A 24,768-nucleotide genomic window follows, 5' to 3' on the forward strand; every position below is an offset into this window, starting at 1 on the left:
TTTCTGGAGCCAGCGGTTCAGCTTCACCCAGTATTGTTTCTGAAGAGCCTCGGCCTGTTGCTTATAAAGTTCTCTCTGGTCCTGTGGGACTCTGTGCCAACGCCTGCTAATCTCAACCCAGCGTGTCCTGAAGGACAGATGCCGCAGCTCTGGGCTCGACCAGGAATCTTGGTGAAATTTCTCGTAGGCGTTCATAGGAGGTTTCTTGGGTTCTCCCTGAAACATCTTGTTGGAGGAAAATGCTTTGGGCAATGCCATTTCTGGAGGAGTCTTTCCCGTTTTCATAACTCTTTCTGATTTTTTAGACTCTTTGATTTCATGACTCTTCGGCAGCACAGACTTCTTAGGAGACCCTCCACCAGTATGTTGTTTCTTGAACTGAGTCAGTTTTTCCTGGAAGTCTTGTTTGTCCTTCTGGAAGTCTTGAACATATCTCTGCTTGACCTCCTCAGGCAGCTGATTGTATTCTGTAGCTATGACTTTAGTCAACTGCCCATTGGTGTACTTGGGGTACTTCTTAGAGTACTCAGCTCGCTTCTCCTTGTAAAAGCGCATATAGGCAGTCAGGGGTCTTTTGGGGAAGTCAGGGTGTGGCTTGACTTTCTCAGTTTTGCCAGGTTCTTCAATCAGTTCCTTGGCCTCCAACACTAATTCTGTTAGTGTGCGGAACTTCCTCAAAGGATGAGAAATCTGCGTCCACTTCAGTTTGCACATATCTCGTGAATACTGTTTAAAAGCTACTTTGTCCCAGTCTAGGTCTGCCTGGGTTTTTTGGAAGGCCTGGAAGTCACCTGGTGGGATGTTACTCTTGATGGATTCCAGTAACTTCAGAAGGTCTCTTTTGGTCCATAGACCTGGGTCATCAGATGATGCCATCCTACGCCGAGATTCTGTGCCCACGAACAATAGCTCAGTTGTACAAACACTTCCACAGCAGCTTGAACAGCTTGGAAACACAGCTTAGTAGGCTCTTTTGGAATTCCACAGATTCTGTGAATCAGTATTCTGAACAGAAACAAACAAAAAGTTACATGTCATTACTGGAATTGTTGAACAACATCAGGTATCACTGGTAAGGTGGTGCTCATAGAACTCACTTACTATTAACAATGTAATATTTTATCCCTTAAAAATAAAAGATGTTTGCATTATTTGCCATTGGTACAGGTGCACGCTCTTGTGCCTCCTTTACCAAATCTTAATAGAACCTGCCTAAAATTGAGAGAACGAAGGTGCTGAAGGTGGGGTACACCTTTAATTCCAAAAATAGTATGGTAAATCTCTGTAAAATCAATGATAGCCACTTCTATATATCAAAGTCTAGGACAACCAGTGCTGGATAGAAAGACTTAGAAAGTAAAGGTAATTGACTTGCACACCAGAATGGAGAGGCTTAGGTGACACACAAGAAAACCATCTCTATATTGTTAAAACCTATTTGAGGCAAAAAAGCAAATCTTCATTTAGTGTCGAAGATCTCATACACTTAAAATTATATTATTTCTGTAATGAACTCTAAGTGTAAATACCATGCTAAAATCAATTTATAAGTAGTCTCTGTACATTCAAAATTTAGATTCATAAAGATCATAAAATAAGTGAGGAAACCATGTTAATTTTTTAGTGTATAATTTTATTTATTTATTTTTAATTTTTTCTCTTATATTAATTTATTCTTGTTACATCTCAGTGGTTATCCCATCCCTTGTATCCTCCCATTCTTCCCTCCCTCCCATTTTCCCCTTATTCCCCTCCCCTATGACTGTTCCTGAGGGGGATTACCTCCCCCTGTATATGTTTATAGGGTATCAAGTCTCTTCTTGGTAACCTGCTGTCCTTCCTCTGCCTGCCACCAGGTCTCCCCCTCCAGGGGACATGGTCAAAGGTGAGGCACCAGAGTATGTGAGAAAGTAATGTCCCACTCCCTACTCTACTGTGGAAAGTGTATCTTAAATTTTAATATTATGTAAGATTAAAATTGTGTTGCTCAATATTAAACTGAAAAAACATCATTCTCCTTATTAACGATCACCAATATTACTATTTGAAATTTCCTTAAACCAGTGAATTAATGAATTTATAGAATCAGGAATTACTCCTACCTCTAGATATCTGGTCTTATGAAAGCTGGCAAAAAAGCTGCCCATCATTTAGGAGGTGTTGTGTCTTCTGAATTCTCTGGACAAGTGTTGTGACTTGAAATAAGGTCTCTAACGTGTAACCACATCCATGGGCCTTAGAATTTGGCAAATTTTGGAGCTCAAAAGCTTTTCTACAGAGATCTGAAGGCTCCACCCTAAGTTGAAATGTTTAGGTATTACCATAATTAAAATAAATTGTAAAATACCCTTCTTTAAAGCACTGGGCACACTCGGAGTGTGGCCTTATCCTTCTGGGTATTTTTCCGTTGTGAAAAGGATGAGGCAGGGTTTATCACAGACCCTTCCATTGATAAGGTGATAATCAATTTTAATAACTAATTGTGATGGGGAGAATGGGTGAAATTAAAAATCTATGCTTCTGGACACCCAAGTAAGGAGTCCTCTACCTATCAACTCTCTCAGTCTCTCTGTCTCTCCTCCCTTGCCCCCCCCCTCTCTTTTTCCATCAGGGTTTCTCTGTGTAGCCTTGACTACCTGGATTTGCTTTGTAGACCTGCTGGCCTTGACCTCACATGGACCCACCTACCTCTGCCTTTAAAGTGGTAGGATTAAAGGAGATTGCCACCACACCCATCTACATTTTAATTTTTGTTTTGTTTGTTAGGCAGGGTTTCTGTGTAAATCCTTGGTAGTCCTGGAATGCTTTTGTAGACCCAGAGTCTCAAAATCACACAGATTTGGCTCTCTCTGCCTCTGGAGTGCTGGGATTAAAGGTGTGTGCCTTCTTCTCATCTCCTCACAGAACTTTCTGTAAATCTGACCATACAGCATGTAACCATTGAAGCCTCAAATATACAAGAGGATGGAAATCATAAGTTGTATTAACCTTGCATCCTCCCATATAACAATGCAGTATAAACTTCTCATTACTGAAGAATAAGGCTGAGATTTAACAATGTAAAGACAACCAATCTATCTATTATTTTAAAATCACTCCAAAATATTGATTACATCATGTGGACCTAAATAATAAATCTACCTTCAACTCTTTGAATGGAGTGAAAATCAGGATTGTTAACAATGACCTTACTTCATATACAAAATTCTCTTGCCTCAACCTCTCATTATTGCTCCCGAAAAAGTGAGTGGTTTCCATTATCTTTTTATTTATTTTCTTAGTGCTAGAGCTAGAAATGAATATATGCCAGGGAAGTCGTTCATGTACTGAGTCTCCAATAAAGGAGCTCATTAAAAGTATAACATCACTAAACAAATGTGTCCTAAATCAATACATTAATAAAATATTCTCTAAATAGTTAAAAACATATTTGAAACACAAGAGTATAAGTTTTTCCAGTGGAATATCTCATTTATGTGGCACTATATGATTTCTATAATGAACACTAAGTATAGATACCATGCTAAAAGTCATACTATAAGGTATCTCCATACCTTCCAAAGTTAGATTCACAAGGATCATAAAATAATTGAGGAAACCATACTCATCTTAATTTTAATGTTATGATAGATTAAAAATTTGAAGCTCAATAATGAACTGAAAATAAGAGCATGCTCTATATCAATTATCACAAGTACTTCTATATGAGACTCCCTGGACTCAGAGAAAATAGAAATCTATGGACTGAGGATTTCCACTCACCTCCAGATCCCTGGTCTTATCAAAGCTTGCCCTGTGCTTCAGAGAGGCTGTGCCTTCTGATCTCTCTGGACAACAGCAGTACCTTGAAGAAGCACTCCACTGTATGACCATCTCCTAGGGCCTCTGAACTGACTGAGTTTATGCTTCTCAAGCCCTTATATAGAGATCTGAAGACCCCACCCTAAGGTGGAGTGTGTTGCTATTAGCATAATCAACCTAACTGGTATAATCTCCTTCTGTAAAGCCCTGGGCACACCCTAAGGGTGGTTTTTGCCTTGTGGGTATTTGGCTGTTGCCAGATGCCTGAGGCAGGGTTTATCACAGACCCTTCCATTGATGAGGTGATAATAAATTTGAAGAAAGTAATGTGATGGTGAGATTTGGTTAAATTTAAATTCTAAGCTTTTAGAAACCCCATAGGGAACTCTCTCTCTCTCTCTCTCTCTCTCTCTCTCTCTCTCTCTCTCTCTCTCTCTCTCTCTTTTTCCTCATCTGTAATGACCGCTCTCTGATACAGGGTCTCTATTATGTATATCTAACTATCTTAAAACTTACTATGTTGTTCAAAATGGCCTCCAATTCACAGAGATCTGCCTCTGTTCCCATGTTCTAAGATCTAAGGCATGTACCACCAACCTGGGTGAAAAAGACATTTCCTTTATGGAGTAATTTGAAGTAGGAAAATTCATTGTCAACCGGGCCAATCTTTTGTTGACAGCCCACATGAAATGGAAGAAGCTTTTGCTTTTTCCTGCTTGCCCTCCCTCATGACCTCCATTTTGTGTATGTTACCACTGGGATCAATACAAAATCCGACCACACCAGGATTCTAACAGAGACAATTAGCTATCCAGAAAGTCTCCAGGTCTGTATTTGTACTGTAGAGTGATCCAATCTATGGGTTTAACACTTACATAATTGCTGGTCTTCTGGTTGTGAGAGAGCCATTACTGGGCTACTCAGACCATATCCTGTAATCCAGTATAACAAGTGGCTTGTTTGTTTTATAGTATCTTATAAGATATTTTTCCTTTAGTATCTCTAACTGCTATGTGGTTGCAAATGTCACATTGAAACCTCTTCTTCTAAAATGTTCAAGCACAAATTTAAAACAATTATGTATTTAATTTCTTTGAAGGCAAATTATATATTTTAACTTCAGGATATTTTTTTTCAGATAAATTTAATCTTACAGCTCTAGTTGTGGTAGAACTCACTATAAATAACAACAGGCTGAAAAATAAAATAAAACTGGAAAAAATAGATGAGAAATTTAAACCCAGATTTGTATATGATAAAGATTCAGTTTTCATACAAATATCAGTAATAATAAATGTGTGAAAACAAAGCCTGATTTAAAAAAAAAAAAAAGGACTGGGCTTGCCTCAAACTCACGGAGATCGGTCTACCTCTGCCTCCTGAGTCCAGGTATGTGTAAGGAGTGAGTAAGCACTCTTTAGTAAATGCCTTTTGTCAGTATATGCCTTGAGAATGCTTTGAAGTGCAGCCAATATCTGAGCTGAAACAGTGTTTGAAATCAATATCAGCATCTCATTATATAAAAACTCTTAAACGTTGCATTGGAAAACTGCTTATATTCCCGGGGTGGAGCCACATCCCATCAATCCCAGCATGTGGAAGGCAAAGGCTGCTGGATCTCTTTGAATTGAGGCTGGCCTGGTCTACAAGGCTTATTTTAGAATGGCCAAAGCTATTAAACAAAGAAACCTTTTCTCCAAAATAAAAAAAAAAAAAAAACAGAAACAAAATGACAGCAAGAAAATTGTTTATAAAGAACAATCGAAAATTCTGATCTATGTATCCAGTATGAAGACAGGACTAATCTTCTCAGTATAGCCATTATCTCTCCAATGGTTTTTATGTCAGCATCTTAACTGTATCCATAGGTCTTGGTACTTCATCATCTCCAAAAACATTCTATAAATGAAGAAAAAATGTTCCTATTGATTTATTTTTTATACAATTTAAGACAACTTCTTGCTAGGGAGCTCAGACTGGATTAGAACTCACAGAGATTGCATGACCAGACCAAACACAACAGTTTCTCTACAGGATAAAATTGGAGAATTTTTATGTGTTTCTCATGGCTGGGTGTGGTGGTGCACTCCTTCAGTCTCAGCTCTTGAGAGAGAGAAAGAGAGAGAGAGTGAGAGAGAGAGAGAGAGAGAGAGAGAGAGAGAGAGAGAGAGAGAGATCTGAGTTGACCATTCAGATCGACATAGTGAGACCCTTCCTCAAAAAACAAACAAACAAAACTAAAGAAAAGTAAATGTTTATTAATAAAATATCTAAATCCTTACTACGTGCTTCCTAGACATAATGTAATTGAATATGTTAGTTAATACAATGCATAGATATTAAAATGGAATATGTTATTTAATGAATTGAAATCTCAGGTCAGTCCCAGTAATCTAGATCCATAAAATATCCTGTTTTCTAGCCTCCTGGAAAATGTTCTGTTAATGAAATTGAGAATTATTTGCATATTCGGTTTTTGGGGACCAAGTTTCTGTGAAAAAGTGGCTATCCTGGAATTCAGTCTGTAGACCAGGCTGGCCTCAACATAGAGATGTGCTTGTCTCTTCCTCCTCAGTGGACAGATAGAATTAAGTATTTCATTCTATTTTCCTATATATACACTTTTAAAATTACATATAAATCATAGTTCTTATCATAATAGATAAGAAATTAATATTTACAAACGCTAATACCAACATGCTATATTTGAGGGAATAAATGAATGCTCTTTATTTATTTATTGGCTTTAGTTTCTTAGACAGGGTTCTCTGTAGAGCCTTGGTTGCCCTGGAGTTACTTTGGTATCCTGGCTGGCCTTGAACTCAGAGATCTGCCTACTTCTGCCTCTCTGGTGCTGAGATTAAAGGCCTGGGCTACCAGGACAGGCTATGAATCTTTATTCTAAAATAACTAAATTTAAAATGCTTTTCCAATGACTTCATCAAATAACATTAACTTCAACTTCTTTTTTTCATTTTTTCTTTCTTATTTTTTGAGTAAGCCTCTCACTCTTTATCGCTGATGTCGAACACAGATCTACATGCTTGTGCACCACCACCCCAAGCTGCTCAGTGTTTGTGTCTGTTCTGCTTCTCTGCTTCAATGTCCACACAGGGAGACAGGGGGAAGGCTAGGTTGCCACTGTGGCCTTCACAACCTGTGTGTGTCTGCCAGTGAAGGCCTCCTTGAACAGAGCTGGGAGGAACTCCCTAGGCACTTGCTCCAGACCCACAATGACCAAGGCCTCATCTCTCAGCAGAGCCTGCCTTGCCAGCTTCAGGAGTGTGGCTGGGGTGTCAACATTCCTCCTGTAAGGCCCCCAGTCACAAGGATCCTAGGGGAAGCATTCAAAAAAGTGTTGTCAAGAAAAAGCTCAGCAAACTTCCTCCCCAGCCCCAGAGCTACTCCGGATCACAGTTGTTGCTCATCAGCTGAAACCTTTGCCCTCAATGCTGCTCTTCAAGCCAAACTCTCTCCCTCACAGCATGTGGAGCCTCTAACAAATACACTCCAGTGGCAAAGACATTTTCCTAGGGTTTCCATCCAACCCTACCAAATCCCTTTCCCACTGGGAAAGCTTCACCAGCAGTCTGAAAGCTCGCTACCGTCTTGGGCTGGCAACAAGACCTAGATCTTATCAACAGTCCCCAAACAACAGAAAATGGAAAGTTCAAACAGCCACCCTACCTATATTTTCTCTAAAACAGACAACCTACCTGGGAAAAACTGAGACCACCTAGGACATGTGATACTTTCTCCATTGTGCATTACTTAGTGTTAGGTCAACTAAGTACAGAGTTGCATGATAAATAAAACAGTATTTTTCAATGAGAGACCTCTAGAAGTTAAGCCTTTAGAGGCCAACATAAATAATTAGGGAACAAACCAAGTAACCAACTGAGCATGGCATAAGAAAGAAATTTCCCATCTTGTGTCTGATCTCTCTGTCTTTTTCAGGTGGGTGGCCTAGTATAGAGAAGTGACTTACTGGGTTTGAAGAGGGTTTCACACAGCAGAGACTCTGGATGTCAGCAGAATCAGGCTGGGACTGCTTCAGCTCACAAAATGGCTCCTCTGGCTCCAAAGAAGCCTTTATATACCCTTCTGCTCACTCTGTCCCTAATCCAGCCACACCCCCAACCACACCTGTCATGGGATTGGATTGTTGAGTCAGGACACTTAAGCCCTGTTTGCATTTTCCCATTCTCTAGATTGAATTCAAGCTTTCTGTGTCAAGGCAAACACAACAGGACCACCACAAAGGATGCAGATCCTGGGTCCATTGACTAACTTACTCCAAAGCCTTACTTATAATGTTTGTTTTCTTGTTTGTTTGTTTGTTCTTATATTTGCTTTTGAGGTCCTTGGTTTGGGATTGTCCTATAAAGAAGTTTAACTTGGAAGTTCAACTCCTAGGAATCCAAGCTGCCCATCAATTCCAGGAGTATAAAGGGTCCAGTCTATGCCTAGTCCTTTGTTGTATGGTGCTTCAGTCTCCAAAGGTGCCCTTGTGTCCAGGTGACCTCCATGGCTGTGTTGGACTTCCTATGGAATTCCAGTTCCTTCCTGGCCCTGCTATCTTTCCCCTTACTTTTCCAGAGATTCCCTGACTTTGGTCCTAAAGTGTGGCTGGGAATCTCAGCATCTGTTTGGATCTAATATTTGGAGGAGCCTCTAACAGGACAGCAATGCTAGGTTCTCTACTGCAAGCATAGCAGAGTGTCCTTAAGAGTATCTTGTATTCAATAAATACCCCACTGAAGAAAAATAGTCCAGTATTGATGTCTTACTATACAGAAAAGAGCAAAAACTATTTATGCCTTCACAGAAAAATATATTTATTTCCACAAAGAAGTTAAACTGTGATGCTGCAGGATCTTGATCCAATTGTGATCCCTGAGATTGTGGGCTGTAATAATCTATATTTTGTTTAGTGTGGTGGAGCCCTAATACACACCTTGAATCCAATAACTTTCTGTGTATTATAGACTGGTGATTAGTGTGTGGTTCAGCATGCCCTAGCACACAACTTGCAAAGGAGAGCTTTAGTACACAGGATTGAATGCAGTTAACCCTCTGTCAAGAGACAGAAGGGGAAACCAGCTGACCAAGAGGCATGTCTCTGAAAGTTTTCACTTAGCAGGAAAGTGGGACAGAGGGGAAATCTTCCCATTGGGACTCTAGTTGAAAGAAGCAAGGGAGAATGTGGAAATAGAAGGATCCAGAGGGCCCTAGAAACCTAAAAAAAAGAACATTATGATGAGTGGATCTGGGCCCAGGGGTCCTGCTCAATCTGTAGCACGAGCCAAGGACAATTCCTGCAGTAAACTTTGAACCCTTACCCAGATATAGCCAAATGACAGGACATTCTCAACAGTTGAGTGGAGAGTGGGAACTACTTTCAGAGGAACTCTGGTGCCCCATATATGACCATGTCCCCTGTATGGGGTGGCCTGCTGGCACTCAGAGGAAGGATAGCAGGCTACCAAGAAGAGACTTGATTCCCTTTGAGCATATACTGGGGGAGGAGATTCGCCTCAGTCACAGTCATAGAGGAAGGGGGTAAGGGGGAAATGGGAGGGAGGGAGGAATGGGAGGATACAAGGGATAGGATAACAATTGAGATGTAATATGAATAATTTAATAAAATATAAATTAAAAAAAGCAGGAAAGACTTTTGAGTTGAGGAGAACTGAAAATAAGAGCAGGCTCTATATTAACTATCACAAGGACTTCTATATGAGAATTCCTGGACTCAGAGAAAGTGTAAATCCATGCCCTGAGGATTTCCACTCACCTCCAGATCCCTGTTCTTATCAAAGCTTGCAGGAAGGTCTGCCCTTCGCTTCAGAGATGCTGTGCCTTCTGATCTCTCTGGACAACAGCTGTAACTTGAAGAAGGGCTCCACTGTGTAGCCACCTCCTAGGGCCTCTGAACTGACTTAGTTTTACAGTTCCCAAGCTTTTATATAGAGATCTGAAGACCCCGCCCTAAGGTGGAATGTTTAATATTAGCATAATTAAATTCACCTGTACAATCTTCTTTAAGCACTGGGCATATCTCCTGTTTTGTTTAAGCCTTCTGTCTATTTGGCTGTTGTTAGATCAGTGAGACAAGGCTTATCATAGACCCTTCAATTGAAGAGATGATAATAACTTGAAAGAAACTTAGTGTGATGGAGAGTATTGGTTAAATTAAAAATGGAATGTTTTGGATAGCCAAGTAAGAAATTCCCTCTCTCTCTCTCCCTCCCTCCCTCTCTCTCTCTCTCTCTCTCTCTCTCTCTCTCTCTTTCTCTCTCTCTCTCTCTGTCACTAATTCTTTCTGAGACAGGGACTCTGTTATGTATCTCTGACTATCGTCAAACTAGCTGTGTAGACTAAACAAGCATCCACTTCATAGATCTGCCTCTGCTTCCCATGTACTGAGATCGAAGGCATGTACCACCACACATGGAAGAGAAAGATATTTCCTTAATGGAGTGAAGTGAAGGAGGAAGAATCACTGTGGATCTGGGTCCCTCTTTCAGTGGCAGTCCACATGAAATTTAAGAAGCTTCAAATTTTTCTGCATGTCCTCACTCATGCCTGCCATTTTGTCTATCTTAATGCTCTCTCACACTGGAGGCAATTAGCTATCCAGAAATCCTCCGAGACTCCAGGCCAATATTAGTACTATAGAGTCATCCATCCTCGAGGAATGAAGAGTTGTTGGATTCTGGTCGTCCTGGTGCTGAGACAGCCATTGATGGACTAATTAGACCACATCATGTCATCCAATCTAATAAGTGTCCCTTTTGTTTTACAGTCATCTTCGCAGGTCTGCATCTTTAGAGATCATGATTAATTTATGATTCGGAATTTCACAGTGAAACTCACAAATCTATATTTAGCAAGTGATAATTTAAAAATCTTATGTATTTAATTTCCTTGAGGGTGAATTATATACTTTACATTTAAGATAAGCTTTCCATTAATCCCAGCACAGGGAACACTATGGCTAGTGGATCTCTTTGAGTTGAGGCCAGACTGGTCAACAGGGCTTGTATGAGAAATGTCAAAAGCATTACACAAAGAAACTCTGTCTCCAAAGCAAAAAGAGGAACCAAACAAGAACCATAAAATTGTTTACAAAGAACAATAGAATGTTCTGGTCTGTGTATCTAATATAAAGACACTACTACTCTAATCAGAAGAGCCATTATCTCAATAAATTTTTTATTTCAGCATTTTAAGTGCATCCATTTTTATCAATAGTTCAACATCTCCAAATATCTATAAAAGTAGAAAAACTGTTCCAATATAGTTTTTTTAAATAAATTTTAAGACTGGTCTTGCTATGGAGATTATGTTGGATTAGAACTCACAAGCTTGTACAACCATGCCTAACCGACTAGTTTCTATAGAAGATAAAAATGTAGAGGATAAAATCTGTTCATCAGGGCTGGGTGTGGTGGTGCACTCCTTTAATCTCAGCATTGTGGAGAGAAAGTAGGATCTCTAATTGACCTGCCAGAGCTACATAGTGAGACCCTTTCTCAAAAAACAAACAAAACAAAAGAAAAGTAAATGTTTATGTATTAAAACAAAAATTGCTATTTCATAAATTGCAAACTCATGTCTGTCCTTGTAAACATGCTTATATAATAACCACTTATGAGCCTTGTGGTCAAATTTCATTTAATCCATCTTAGAATTATTTACATATTTTGTTTTTGGAGACAAAGTTTATCTATAGCCCTGCCTGTTCTAAAACTCACTCTTTAGACCAGGATGGCCTCTGCTTAGACATCTGCCTGCCTCATCCTTCTCAGGGCACAGCTAGTATAGAAGTGTAGAGATGTCATAGATATGACAATATTTATAATACCTGTATGGCTTCAAATTACCATCACATAAAAGAAATCTTGGATTGTTGTTAAAATAGAAACATTTCTTGAGTTCCAGAAAAACAAACAAGACAAGTGCAAGGCAATGCTGTAGACAGCGGCAGCATGTTGGTCTCCTTTCATGACCACACATGTTAGCCAGTTAAAGACTTAGTATCAAACCCTAGAGAACCACTCAGCTACATTATTCCTGAAGAGTAACAGAGAAAAACCATAATTACATTTGGGTGTGAGATTCTTGCCTCTTGATCTCTTACTCTCCTACCTCTTTCTCTCTTTCTCTGTCTCTGTCTCTTTCTCCCTTGGGGTACTGCTCCTCCCTCTCCTTCTCTCCTCATGCTCACTTAAATTATATAATCTAAAAAATAAATAAAATTATGACTTGAAATTGAACAATTTTGGTTAAAGTGCTCCCTTTTTTCTTCCATGCAACCTAATATTCCAATAGTACAAGTAAAATCGTAGATATAGCATTACCAGGTTGTTGCATTCCTGATGCCTTTGCAGGATATTTTATTTCAATGTGATCCTTGAGATGGTGAACTGTAAAAGCCAGTTTTGTTTGAGGACACTTGAGCCCTAGCACACAGCTTTAATCCGAGAGTTTTCAACACATTTGATTTAATAAAGTTAGCCCTAGGTCAAGAGGCAGAACAAGAAATCAGCTGACAGGGATGAAGAAGAGGATGGATTTTGAGGTGAACAGTTATTTGTGACATGGTGTAGAAGGAAAAGGAGCTTTAGCTCTTAGATTTTGAGGTCTTTTCCTCTTTTGTCTTTGACTTATTGCAGTTTGATCTAGCAAGCCTCTGGGCTTGGGTCTTTCTGGTCTTGTCCTCCTGGGCTGTCTGCTGATCTAGTGAGCCTGTAGGGCCTTTTCCACAGAAAAGAGCATGGAATAGGGATCACCTGATACTTTCTCTGCCCCTCTCAATTAGGATGTTTTCACCCAAGAATCTGGCTCCTTTGTCTTTATTGTTAAAATAGAATCTTTGGGATTTTCATTTCAAACATGCTGCAGCTTCTCTCGCTTCCCGGCCCCTGGCAACCAGACCTCCATTTTAAATGATATTCAATACCTACCTTAGGAAGTCACACACCTATCAAGTAGTAATACCATGGGAGGGAGGGCCAAACAATTAGATTCAAGCTGGCCAGGCCTATCTAGCCTGAGTTAAGGCTTTGTAACCCACCTAGTATCACCACTAATTTAACTGCTAAATAAATATATAGAGCCTTCTCATCTAAATGCTGTAAAAGAAGGCATTTCCTTTGCTCTGTTGGTTGCTTTTGCATCTATCCTAGAGTCCTATTGTGGATCACAGTGGACCTTAAGGTAATTTTCACGTGAAGTGTATTTAAGAATATTTCTGTCAAAAGTAAAAAACACTATATTTAAAAATAATAGTGCTCAAGCTGGAGAGTGGTGGTGCACACCTATAAACCCGGTGCTTGGGGAGCAGAGGGTAGAGAATCTCTATGATTTCCGGCCAGCTTTGTTTGCTAAATGGAGTCCAGGGCCCTCAAAGCTACACAAAGAAACCCTGCACCAAAAAAAAAAAAAAACTAAATTAATTAATTAAATAAAAAATGTTAATCCTCATTTTTTTTTTATAAAAAGAGCTGGAAGAGGAGCGAGTTGGGTATATCATTATCACTGTACATTTATATTTTAAACATATAAGAAATTCTGGGTGATACTGGTATATGCCTTTGAACCTAGCACTCTGAAGCAGAGGCATGGATCCAGAGCAACCAACGTTACCTCTACAGACCTTGTCTTGACAAATCAAAAGGCAGCCTGGTATAGGGGCATATAACTGTTCCTAGCACTTGGGGAGACAGAGGAAGACACATTTCTGTGAGTTTGAACACTTTTGATCTAAACAGAAGTCGACAACACTCAACTGAAGAAGAGAAACCTGGTCTGAAACCTTCAAAAATAAAGATACAGAAACAACAAATAGGCACACCAAAATAAAACAAAACACCTAAACCAAACAAATACCCAAAGAGGAAAGAGAATATCAGACAAATATCCCTCATGAACATGGATGGAAAAATACTCAATAAAATACTCGCAAGCCCAACCAAAGGAAACAGAAAAAATATCATGCACTTTGACCTATCAGCATGTAAACTAGTCATGATGCACTGGTTAAATAGGCAGAGATCCATCTAAGTAATCCAGCATACAAACAATTCTGGGAAAAGGAAAAACCAAAACATGATCATTTCCTTGCATACTAGAAAAGCATCAAGCACTGACCCATGTCAGAAGTCTAATACATATTAAGGACAGAAGACACATACCTAAAATTAGTGAGGGCAATACACAGCAAGCCTCTATCCAACTTCAAACTAAATGGAGAGAAAAGAGAAGCAATTGCACTGAAATCAGGGACAAGTCAAAGTTGTCCTCTCTGTCAAATCTCTTCAATTTAGTGTTTCAAATTCTACCGAGAGCAATTTGACAACTAACGGAGATCAAGGGAATATAAATTGAAAAGGAGAAGTCCAAGTATCACTATTCAGGATGATAGTATTCAGAAGCACCTTCAAAAATTCTACCAGGGAATTCCTATGGGTGAAAACACCTTGAGGAAAGTGGCTGGATTCAAAGTTAACTAAAAACAGGCAGGAGCTACCATGTGTACAAAAGACAAATGGGCTGAGAAAGAAATTAGAAACTTTCTTCAAAGTTATTATCACCCTATCAATGGAATGGTCTGTGATAAATCCTGCCTCAGCCATCTCACTACACCCAAATACCCAGAAGGCAAAAGCAATCTTTAGGGTGTGCCCAGGGCTTTAAAGAAGGAGATTATACAAGTTAAGTTAATTATGCTAATATCGACATACTCTGACTTAGGGTGGGGTCTTCAGATCTCTATATAAAATCTCAAGAAGAGTAAAACTCAGTCAGTTCAGAGGTCCTACGAGGTGGTTACACAGTGACGTCCTACTTCAAGTCAGGGCTGTTTTCCAGAGAGATCACAAGGCACAGCATCACTGAAGCAAAGGGCAAGCTTCCATAAGACCAGGTATCTGGAGGTGAGTGGAAATCCTCAGTCCATGCATTCATACTTTCTCTAAGTCCAAGAATTTTCATATGGAAGTTCTTGTGATAGTTAATATAGAGAATGCTCTTATTTTCAGTTCAGTATCGAGGTACAAAATTTTAATATATCGTAACTATAAAATTGAGATGACTATGGTTTTCTCACTTATTTTATGATAATTGTGAATCTAATTTTGGAATGTATGGAGATACCTCAGAGTATGACTTTTAATATGGTATCTATACTTAGTGTTCATTTTAGAAATCACATAATGTCTCATATATGAGATATCCTACCAGAAATCATTATACTCTTGTGTTTCAAATATGTTTTTAACTCTTTAGAGAATATTTTATTAGTGTATTGATTTAGGACACATTTGTTTAGTGATATTATACTTTTAATGAGCTTCTTTGCTGGAGACGCAGTTCATGAATGACTTCCCTAGCATGTATTCATTTCTAACTCTGGAGTTAAGAGGGTAAATAAAAAGATAATAGAATTGACTCAGTGTTGCAGGAGCTATAATGAGAGGTTGAGGCAAGAGAATTTTGAGTTTGAAATAAGCCCATCCTTAAAAATCCTGATTTTCACTCCATTCAAAGAGTTGAAGGTACATTTATTATTTATGTCCACGTGATGTAATCAATATTTTGGAATGGATTTTTAAATAATGGACCAATTGGTAGTCTTTACATTGGATACTTAAAAATAACTGTCAGTCTTATTCTTCATTACTAAGAAGCTTATACGGCATTGTTATCTGGTAGGATTTAAGGGTAACACAACTTATTATTTGCATCCTCTTGTGCCTGTTGAGGCTTCATTAGTTATGTGCTGTATGGTCAGATTTACAGAAAGTTCAGTGAGGAGATGAGAAGCAGGTATCCGCCATTAATCCTAGAACTGCAGAGGTAGAGACAGCCAAATCTGTGTGATTTTGAGACTACCTGGGTCTACAAAAGGATTCCAGGACAACCAAATATTTACACAGAAACCCTGCCTAAAAGACAAAACATAATTTAAAAAGTACCTGGGTGTGGTGGCACACGCCTTTAATCCTAGCAGTTGAAAGGCAAAGGTAGCTGAATCCCTGTAAGGTCAAGGCCAGCATGGTCTACAAAGCCAATCCAGGTAGCCAAGGCTATACAGAGAAATCCTCACTGGAAAGAGAGACAGAGGGCAGCGGGGGAGGAGAGACAGAGAGATAGAGAGAGCTGATAAGTAGAAGACTCCTTACTTGTGTGTCCATAAGGTTAGATTTTTAATTTCACCCATTCTCCCCATCACAATTATTTATTAAAAATGACTATCACTTCAGGCGTCTCACAACAGCCAAATACCCAAAGGCAAACCAACCCTGAGGGTGTGCCCAGGGCTTTAAAGAAGGAGATTATACAAGGTAATTTAATTATGCTAATACCAATATACTCCGCCTTAGGGTGGGGTCTTCAGATCTCTATATAAAAGCAAGAAGCATCAAACTCAGTTCAGAGGCCCTAGGAGGTGGTTACACAGTGGAGCCCTTCTTCAAGGTACAGCAGTTGTGCAGAGAGATCAGAAGGCACAGCCTCTCTTAGGCAAAGGGCAGACCTTCCAGCAAGCTTTGATAAGACCAGGGATCTGGTGGTGAGTGGAAATCCTCAGTCCATGGATTTATACTTTTCCCAGTCCAGGAATTCTTATATAGAAGTACTTGTGATAGTTAATATAGAGAAGGCTCTTATTTTCAGTTCACTATGGATCTACTAAATTTTAATCTATGATAACATTAAAATTTAAGATTAATACAGTTTCTTTACTGATGCTATGCCCCTTATGAATCTAAATTTGGAAGCTATGGAGGTACCTGATAATCTGATTTTTAACATGAAATCTGTAAATAGTATTCATTGTATATATCACATAATTCTACGTATAAGAGACCTTCCCCAGTGAAAGTTTTTGTACTCTTGTGTTTCACATAGGTTTTTAAAATGTTAGAGAATATAATATTACTGTATTATATCATTACTCATTTGTTTACTGACCTTACACTTTTATTGAGCTCCTTGTGCTGATCTTCATGAACACCTTGCCTACCATGCTTTTTGTTCTAGCCATAGGACTAAGAAAGTGAATAATAAGATATTGGAAACCACACAGTATTGTTGGGTGCTAACTGGGGATTTTGAGGCAGTAGATCTTGAGAAGGAAGCAAGTCTGGGGTTAATAATCCTGTTTTAATGGATACTTGATACTACTGACCTTGGGGGTGATTAACCAATGACTATTAGTTTATTTGGTTTTTATATGGGTTTGGTAGTGTGTTTGTGTGTTTGTCTGGTTTAGATTTTTTTAAAAGTGAAGTTAACTGTGCCCTGTGTTATCCTTGGTGTAGTGTACTTAGCCTCTGTGAGTTGGCATTTTCCCTCTATTATCTTGTGTAGGGATTGACTTGTGGATAGGTACTGTTTTGATATTGCTTTTCATGGAATACCTTATTTTCACCATGTGAAGTAATTGATAGTTTTGCTGGGTATTATAGTCAGGATTGGCATAGGTGGTCTATTGCTATGTCCAAGGCCTCTGTTTAGGCCTTCAGCCTTTTGTTCTCTTCAGAAATGTCTGTTGTGATTCTGATGGGTTTGCCATTACATGGTACTTGGCCATTTACCTTTGTGGAGTATAATAAAGTTTTCTTTGTTCTGTATCATTTGTGATTTGAGCATTTTGTGACAAGAGGATTTTATACTCTCAAGATTTCTTAATGCCGGTCTTGGTGGCACACACCTTTATAGCCAACATTAGGGAGTCACAGGCAGGAAGAACACTCTGAGTTTGAAGCCTGACTCATTTAATGTCACAGTGTTTTTTTTTTTTATCATTTCTTCTTCTTCTTCTTCTTCTTCTTCTTCTTCTTCTTCTTCTTCTTCTTCTTCTTCTTCTTCATTTTTCACAACAGGGCTTCTCTTTTGTCCTGACTGTCCTGTACTACCTTTTAAAAGGCTGGCCTAAAATTCACAGAAAACTGCCTGCCTCTTTCTCCCAGTTGCTGGAATTAAACTGCTCTACCAGCCTGTCTTATTTAACCCAGGGATAATCTGTATAACAGAGCCCTAGCTGTCCTGGACTCACCTTGCAGAGCAGGCTGGTCTTGAACTCACAACATCAGGTTGCCACTGCCTATGGGCTGCTGGGATTAAAGTCCTATAAAACCACACCCAGTTTCCTTGACAGTCTGAACAGGCTTTGCTTTATTTGTGAGACGGATTACCTGGCAATTAAGTTACCTCTCTCTTTTTCTATATAGAAGGAGAATTAGTTTGGAAAGACAGTCATTTGCAGCTATCCAAGCCCTGTCTGTGTCTCTGCAGAGGAGCCTTTAAGAACAAACTCTACAACCATGGAGGGGACTTCAGGAAACTCAGTTCCAAGCCAGCCTTTGATCGTGAGTACATAATTCACATTAATTGTGGAATGGTCATCCTTGTTTTCTCTTTCTTATTAAAGCTCTCTATATTCATGCACATTGTACTTTAAAATAAAATTATCTCAAAAAATATAACTTGGTTCCCTGTGAAAGCTGTTATTTGCTAATACTACTTGGAAGAAATGTAGGACATAATTATTCAGTCCATAATGACAACTTTAATCTATGATAGGTATTTCTGCAAGTTTTTGTCCTTCTCTGGACAGCCAGTGTTCTTGCCCAAACTTGAGTGGAGGGCTTCTACACTAGTGATGCCTGTGTGCCACAGAGGGTAGATTTGGAACATCAGTGACCATGAGAAAGAAAAGCTGAGAGATGCAGCCTGACAGGAAGACAGAGGAAATCTGTTTGCAACTGGCTTAGTAGAGACAGACATGCCCAGCTTTAATCCTTCCTAGTCACATGACCTAGGTGGATTAGAAGCCTCATAACTAGAACCTTCATAACACAAGCCTTGGTACCTTGGTAAAGATTCAAAATATGTTGCTTCTACCTCCACATTTTTGTGCCCTACTATTTGAGTTTTAGAAACTTTCACAGAGAACTTTAATCTATACCTTGATCTGAGAGTTGTTTCTCTTGAGAAAATGGAGGAAAGACAGAACAAAAACTGTGACACTTGTGTATAACTAGTAGTATATGAGATCTTGTGCTGTTTACATTTCTCTTTGTTTTCAAAGGGAACACTCAGAAGAAGCATGATACCCGAGAAACTACAAGAGAAGAGAGAGGCTTTGGAAGCCAAGAGAAAGTTCAGGGACAAAACGAAACCCAGAACCCGACTTGGGGAAACTACCAGTGGTCCTATGAGGTTGACCAGTTGCATCTTCCAAAAGCCTGTGTCTAGAATAACTTCTAACCCTGGGAATATCACCATGAGAAGGAAAGACCAAGAGAACCTGGAGAAACCCAGAGGCTGTCTGCTTTGGAGAGGTTGAATGACCCTTAGTCTGGAGACAGGAAAGGGAAATTTTACATCCACTGGATCCTAATACTCCTGTAAACCAAAGCACACTGGGAATGCAGGATGAAGCCAGTGGTGTTAAGGATCTGCACACTTCCTCAGAGTTCAGCCCTGCCCAGCACCCATCTTTGGAAGAGGAACAAGAGGCTCCTCAACAGTCACTATCCTTCTACTGTCCAGGAGTAACAAGGCCAATGTCTCTTCAGCTGTCACCATCTTATGACAGAAAAGGAGTGACTATTACAGACATCCAGAAACAGGCCAGGAAGGTGAAGAGAGCCAGAAAGATACTGACTGAGGCCTTGGAGGAAGATAGGCTTGCCAGGCTGGTGGAGAACATGAGGGAGTGTACAGAGATTGGTTTTCAGCAATCTATATTTTAAAAGTTTTCACAGGACATATTGTGGCCTTTGTAAGTTCTACTTGAAGCATCATTATCTGACTTGTATGTAATTTTATATTGGCTTATTAAAAAATACTTGCTCAAAGAACCAATCAAGACTCCTTGCCTGATTTCTTTCTTTTCACACATGGCTTTCCTCCTGTCCCCTATTTTCTTTCCCTAATGCTCAGAGAGGGAGAGCTCTTCTCCCTTACCAATTAACTCCAGCCTACCAAGTCTCATCAGGACTTCCTGCATCCTCTTTCTCTGTATCCTGGTAAGGGATCTTGGAAGGAGGAGGTGACCATAGTGCAGGGAACTGAGTCCTTGGCAGTGAAATACCTGATCCCTTAACAAGGGACCCTTATGGTGATTGAGCTGCCTATTGACTACATCTGAGCATGGGTCTAGGTCCTCTCCATGCATGGTTGTTGGTTGGTTTATCAGTCTTTGGGGACTTCACTGGTACAGATTTTTTGGTTCTCTTGGTACCCTGGGGAACTCCTTTCCTCTCTGGGTCCTGCTATTCCTGGTTTCATCTGTGGGACTTCCAGTACTCTGTCCAAATTTTGGCTGTGTCAGCAAGATTCTGCTCTTTTTCCATTGTGGGTGGATTATTTAGGAAGACTGCTATGGAAGTCTCCTCTTCTCGTCCCTATATTCTACTGCACACATTGTTTATTCTACTTTCCCATCTGAATGACAGTAAAGGATCTTGCAAGGTTCCTCCTTGTTACTTAGCTTCTTCAGGTGTGTGTGTTGCAACATGGTGATCCTTCAACATATGGCTAATATCTTATAACTGAGTGTATATGATGCTTGTTCGTCTGTGTCTGGTTCACTTCATTCCGCACCTTTTCTAGCCCCATCCATTTGTCTACGGGTTTCATGATGTCCTTATTTTTGGCAGCTGCAAAGCTGTAGGTCATTGTGTAGATGGACCTCATATAACAATATCCATTTTGCAGTTGACGGACATCTAGATTCTTTCCACTTTCTGGCTATTTCCAGTAATTCAGCTATGAACAGATTTGAACAAACATCTTTATTGTATGGTAGAGCATCTAGTGGGTATATATTCAGGAGAGGCATCGAGTTATCTTTAGCTTGAGTTATTCTCAATTATCTGAGAAACTTCCAGATTGATTACAAAATTGTTTGTACCAGGTTGCACCCCACCAGGAATGGGGGAATGATCCCCTTGTGCCACATTCTATTCCAGCATGTGCCCTAACTTGAGGCTTCTATCTTAGTAATTCTGATAGGTGTTAGTTGGAATCTGAGAGTTGTTTTGATTTGCATTTTCCTGAAGGCTAAGGATGTTGAGCAATTATATGCTTCTCAGCCATTAGATAATCTTCTGTTGAGAATTTTCAGTTAAGAAACATACCACATTTTTTTTTGTTTTTTTTTTTCCAAGAAAGAGTTTCTCTGTGTAGCCTTGGTTTTCTAGGACTCACTGTGTAGACCAGACTGGCCTCAAACTCACAGCAATCTGCCTGGCTCTGCTTCCAGAGTACTGGGATTAAAGGTGTGTGCAAACACATCCGGCCATACCATATTTATAATTGGCTTAATTGGTGTGTTGTTGCTCTTTTGAAAAAATTGTTTTTATATATTTTGGATATTATCTCTCTTGGATGTACTGTTGGTGAAGATCTTTTACCAGTTTGCAGGCTGTATTTTAATTATTGGCTTTGCCCATTGCTTTATAGAATTTCTCCGTTTCAAGCAATCTCAATTACTAATTGTTGATCTTAGCATCTGAGCTGATGGTGTTCTGTTCAGGAAGTTGTCTCCTCTTCCAATGACTTCAAGGCTCTTCCCAAATTTCTCTTCTACTAGATTTACTGTTTCTAGTTTCACATTAAGGTCCTTGATCCACTTGTACTTGAGTATTGTGCAGTGTGACCAATATGGATCTATTTGCATTTTCTACATGTAGACAACCACTTAGGCCAGTATCCTTTCTCTAAGATGCTACCTCTTTTCTTTTCTATGGTTTTGCCTTGTTTCTCAAAATCAAGTGTCCTTAGGTGTGTTTCTTTCTTGGGTCTTGAATTTGATTCCATTCCCCCACCAGTCTCTTTGTATGATAGGCCCTTGCATTTTTTTTATGACTGTTGCTCTATAGTACAGCTCCAGATCAGCGGTGCAGATTCCTCAGAAGTTGAGAAGTGTTCTATCAAGGTCTCTAAACAACAATTATGTTAGTATTTTGATGGGAATAGCATTGATTCTATAGCTTGCTTTTGTAAAATTGTTCACTTTTCCTACACTAATCCTACTAATCCCTTTGTTTGGGAGATCTTCCCATGTACAGACAAGTTTTTGCGTTTCTTTCTTCAGAGTCTTTCACCTGCGTGGTAAGAATCACACCAAGGGCGTTATTTCATTTGATTTTATTTTTTGCTATTGTTAGGTGTGCTATTTCCCTAATTTCTTTCTCAGCCCATTTGTCTTTTGTACACATGGTAGCTCCTGCCTGTTTTTAGTTAACTTTGAATCCAGCCACTTTCCTCAAGGTGTTTTCACCCATAGGAATTCCCTGGTAGAATTTTTGAAGGTGCTTCTGAATACTATCATCCTGAATAGTGATACTTGGACTTCTCCTTTTCAATTTATATTCCCTTGATCTCCGTTAGTTGTCAAATTGCTCTCGGTAGAATTTGAAACACTAAATTGAAGAGATTTGACAGAGAGGACAACTTTGACTTGTCCCTGATTTCAGTGCAATTGCTTCTCTTTTCTCTCCATTTAGTTTGAAGTTGGATAGAGGCTTGCTGTGTATTGCCCTCACTAATTTTAGGTATGTGTCTTCTGTCCTTAATATGTATTAGACTTCTGACATGGGTCAGTGCTTGATGCTTTTCTAGTATGCAAGGAAATGATCATGTTTTGGTTTTTCCTTTTCCCAGAATTGTTTGTATGCTGGATTACTTAGATGGATCTCTGCCTATTTAACCAGTGCATCATGACTAGTTTACATGCTGATAGGTCAAAGTGCATGATATTTTTTCTGTTTCCTTTGGTTGGGCTTGCGAGTATTTTATTGAGTATTTTTCCATCCATGTTCATGAGGGATATTTGTCTGATATTCTCTTTCCTCTTTGGGTATTTGTTTGGTTTAGGTGTTTTGTTTTATTTTGGTGTGCCTATTTGTTGTTTCTGTATCTTTATTTTTGAAGGTTTCAGACCAGGTTTCTCTTCTTCAGTTGAGTGTTGTCGACTTCTGTTTAGATCAAAAGTGTTCAAACTCACAGAAATGTGTCTTCCTCTGTCTCCCCAAGTGCTAGGAACAGTTATATGCCCCTATACCAGGCTGCCTTTTGATTTGTCAAGACAAGGTCTGTAGAGGTAACGTTGGTTGCTCTGGATCCATGCCTCTGCTTCAGAGTGCTAGGTTCAAAGGCATATACCAGTATCACCCAGAATTTCTTATATGTTTAAAATATAAATGTACAGTGATAATGATATACCCAACTCGCTCCTCTTCCAGCTCTTTTTATAAAAAAAAAATGAGGATTAACATTTTTTATTTAATTAATTAATTTAGTTTTTTTTTTTTTTGGTGCAGGGTTTCTTTGTGTAGCTTTGAGGGCCCTGGACTCCATTTAGCAAACAAAGCTGGCCGGAAATCATAGAGATTCTCTACCCTCTGCTCCCCAAGCACCGGGTTTATAGGTGTGCACCACCACTCTCCAGCTTGAGCACTATTATTTTTAAATATAGTGTTTTTTACTTTTGACAGAAATATTCTTAAATACACTTCACGTGAAAATTACCTTAAGGTCCACTGTGATCCACAATAGGACTCTAGGATAGATGCAAAAGCAACCAACAGAGCAAAGGAAATGCCTTCTTTTACAGCATTTAGATGAGAAGGCTCTATATATTTATTTAGCAGTTAAATTAGTGGTGATACTAGGTGGGTTACAAAGCCTTAACTCAGGCTAGATAGGCCTGGCCAGCTTGAATCTAATTGTTTGGCCCTCCCTCCCATGGTATTACTACTTGATAGGTGTGTGACTTCCTAAGGTAGGTATTGAATATCATTTAAAATGGAGGTCTGGTTGCCAGGGGCCGGGAAGCGAGAGAAGCTGCAGCATGTTTGAAATGAAAATCCCAAAGATTCTATTTTAACAATAAAGACAAAGGAGCCAGATTCTTGGGTGAAAACATCCTAATTGAGAGGGGCAGAGAAAGTATCAGGTGATCCCTATTCCATGCTCTTTTCTGTGGAAAAGGCCCTACAGGCTCACTAGATCAGCAGACAGCCCAGGAGGACAAGACCAGAAAGACCCAAGCCCAGAGGCTTGCTAGATCAAACTGCAATAAGTCAAAGACAAAAGAGGAAAAGACCTCAAAATCTAAGAGCTAAAGCTCCTTTTCCTTCTACACCATGTCACAAATAACTGTTCACCTCAAAATCCATCCTCTTCTTCATCCCTGTCAGCTGATTTCTTGTTCTGCCTCTTGACCTAGGGCTAACTTTATTAAATCAAATGTGTTGAAAACTCTCGGATTAAAGCTGTGTGCTAGGGCTCAAGTGTCCTCAAACAAAACTGGCTTTTACAGTTCACCATCTCAAGGATCACATTGAAATAAAATATCCTGCAAAGGCATCAGGAATGCAACAACCTGGTAATGCTATATCTACGATTTTACTTGTACTATTGGAATATTAGGTTGCATGGAAGAAAAAAGGGAGCACTTTAACCAAAATTGTTCAATTTCAAGTCATAATTTTATTTATTTTTTAGATTATATAATTTAAGTGAGCATGAGGAGAGAAGGAGAGGGAGGAGCAGTACCCCAAGGGAGAAAGAGACAGAGACAGAGAAAGAGAGAAAGAGGTAGGAGAGTAAGAGATCAAGAGGCAAGAATCTCACACCCAAATGTAATTATGGTTTTTCTCTGTTACTCTTCAGGAATAATGTAGCTGAGTGGTTCTCTAGGGTTTGATACTAAGTCTTTAACTGGCTAACATGTGTGGTCATGAAAGGAGACCAACATGCTGCCGCTGTCTACAGCATTGCCTTGCACTTGTCTTGTTTGTTTTTCTGGAACTCAAGAAATGTTTCTATTTTAACAACAATCCAAGATTTCTTTTATGTGATGGTAATTTGAAGCCATACAGGTATTATAAATATTGTCATATCTATGACATCTCTACACTTCTATACTAGCTGTGCCCT

General features: G+C 39.4%; 1 long non-coding RNA gene across 1 annotated transcript in view; it reads left to right on the top strand.

The window, feature by feature from the left end:
• Positions 1–18,952, top strand: part of LOC311598623 — a 51,961-nt gene extending 33,009 nt beyond the window's left edge. Inside the window, exon 3 of the long non-coding RNA XR_014779607.1 lies at positions 18,905–18,952. This is a non-coding gene — a long non-coding RNA (uncharacterized lncRNA). The remainder of the gene's footprint in view (positions 1–18,904) is intronic.
• Positions 18,953–24,768: the final 5,816 nt, after the last annotated feature.

Source organism: Acomys minous, assembly GCF_964271855.1.
Source record: "Acomys minous genome assembly, chromosome: 5".
Taxonomy (NCBI): Eukaryota; Metazoa; Chordata; class Mammalia; order Rodentia; family Muridae; genus Acomys; species Acomys minous.